Source organism: Rutidosis leptorrhynchoides, chromosome 9 (assembly GCF_046630445.1).
Source record: "Rutidosis leptorrhynchoides isolate AG116_Rl617_1_P2 chromosome 9, CSIRO_AGI_Rlap_v1, whole genome shotgun sequence".
In the NCBI taxonomy this organism is placed as follows: Eukaryota; Viridiplantae; Streptophyta; class Magnoliopsida; order Asterales; family Asteraceae; genus Rutidosis; species Rutidosis leptorrhynchoides.
In genome coordinates, this window is record NC_092341.1 from 358,645,983 (window position 1) to 358,648,758 (window position 2,776).

Genomic DNA, 2,776 nt, shown 5'->3' on the forward strand with positions numbered 1-2,776 from the left:
CGATAACCTGGTGTAATTATTAAACAAAGTATTAAAACCTTGTTACAGTTTAAGTCCCCAATTAGTTAAAATATTTGACTTCGGGTATAAGGATAATTTGACGAGGATACTCGCACTTTATATTTATGACTGATGGACTGTTATGGACAAAAACCAGACGGACATATTAAATAATCCAGGACAAAGGACAATTAACCCATGGGCATAAAACTAAAATCAACACGTCAAACATCATGATTACGGAAGTTTAAATAAGCATAATTATTTTATTTCATATTTAATTTCCTTTATTTTATATTTAATTGCACTTCTAATTATCGCACTTTTATTTATTGTTATTGTATTTAATTGCACTTTTAATTATCGTACTTTTTAATTATCGCAAGTTTATTTTATCGCACTTTTATTTATCGCAATTTCATTATCGTTATTTACTTTACGCTTTAAATTAAGTCTTGTATTTATTTTTAATATTTTACATTAGGTTTTAACTGCGACTAAAGTTTTTTTAAAATCGACAAACCGGTCATTAAACGGTAAAAACCCCCCTTTTATAATAATAATATTACTTATATATATATTTGTATTTTTATAAATTAAACTAATATAGCGTTAAGCTTTGTTTAAAGATTTTTCCATGTGGAACGAACCGGACTTACTAAAAACTACACTACTGTACGATTAGGTACACTGCCTATAAGTGTTGTAGCAAGGTTTAAGTATATTCATTCTATAAATAAATAAATATCTTGTGTAAAATTGTATCATATTTAATAGTATTTTCTAGTAAAATTTAATAGTATTTTATACCCCTTAGCTTTAACATCAACGCGCTCAACAAGATAACACATTTGGGTCATTTGACGACTAAAGTATAACGGGTGATGACAATGCCGAAGCTCGATATACTTTAGTCTTAATACATTATTGGGTGATGGCCATGCCGAAGCTCGAAATGTATTAATTATAATTGTATTGTTCGAATAAAAGTGTTGTTATTTTTATTATTGTATCGTTCGAATAAAAGTGTTATTTTTATAATTGTATTGTTCGAATATTGTTATTTATATTATCTATTGTGTTGAGCATTATAACTTTTCTTTATACCGATTATATTATTGTTGTCAAACGTTAAAAAAAAAATAGAACCGGTAAAAATATAATTCGCAAAATCGAATCCTAGTCCAAGAAAAATCCGAAAAAATCCGATCGAGATCCGAAAAAGAACCGGTTCCCAAAAAAAATCCGACGCCGAGAACCGGAACCGGTTCCGAAAAATCCGGACAAAAAAATCCGGTTTTTTTTGTCCGAATCCGATTTTTTATCCGGCTTGTGCATCTATACTCTGGAGCGGGTGGCGGTCAAATAAGTCAAATGGTTATAATAATGCGTAAAATTGAGAAAAAGACAAAGTAAAACAAAACAGAAAAAACGGACATCTCAAGTATCTAATCTAACAATCTATATGACAAATAGGACATGGACTAATAACAGCTAACAACATGACAAGTAACAGCTAACAACATGACACAACATGACCTTATTTCAATCATCCAATGCAAGAGAAATTAAATATAATCCACAAGATTCGACTAATTCTTCGGGTTAAATACCACAATGTTGTGTAAAAAAGGACAGATCAACCAACACCAAAGTACACAAGATCGTGTACCTTCTTTTAATCACATATTATGAAATACACCAACAAATCAGAACAATAGGGTCAATATTGAACACCAGATTATACCAAATACTTAGTTCATCAACTAGATGAACTTACAAGTTACAACCACAAATCCAAACTGAGGATTAAAGGTTTTACAGATACAATTGAGAGAGATTTGAGAACTGTATCAAAACATAATGAATAACCAGAAACCATAATTCGGGTTATAACCCCAAAAACCAAACAACCGACCTAAACAGAATAAATTACATAATACACCCCTTAACTCTCTAAAAAAACAAAAAAGACCAAAAGGTTGTAAGTTATGTCTAACTGTGTCCCGTCGTTGAGTAATTACATGTTTGCCTCCATACTAGGTATGTTGACTACTAATGAACTACACTTGATCCACAAAAGACAACCATTCTTTCTTGAGCTTTAACCAAATCAGCAACAGATTCCAAGCACAAGATCAGAAGCTTGATAACCTGCACAACTAATCATACAATAAGAAATAACCAACATATTAACAAGTAGATTGATACTTTGAACATGTTGCAGCACGCATTAGCTAATTTACATCAGCAGCTATGTGATGCCATAAGGTATGCATGATCATGACGACATATAGCCATCCCGTACCACCTACCTCATGGAACAATAAGATAGACCCTATAGACAGATAAGAAAGTTATTCAAAGTTAATACAACATATTGCTGCAAATATCAGTTACAAAACAAAACACGGAATATTCAACCACATCTGCAAATATCTCCAAAAAAGAAATGTTCACATAGAATTCATAATATATACGTATCAAAATTAAATAAAGACAAGACCAAATGGCTTATATTGAACCACAAAGGGCTTTATAAGACCTCTTATAAGCATGGAATTACTTATTATAACTCGAACCTCGCGACAATAAGACCGGTTTATATTGACATTTTTTCCCGACCACCGCAAAATATGATGCTAGTGAGGTCAGAGGACCCGATCTTTGCGCTGGAAAATAATATACCCATAGATCCTCAATACTACCTTGAAAATCAAATAAGCAAGGTTCGTTAAGCGCACTTGTCATTTATACTTTAATTGAGTCCGTTGGT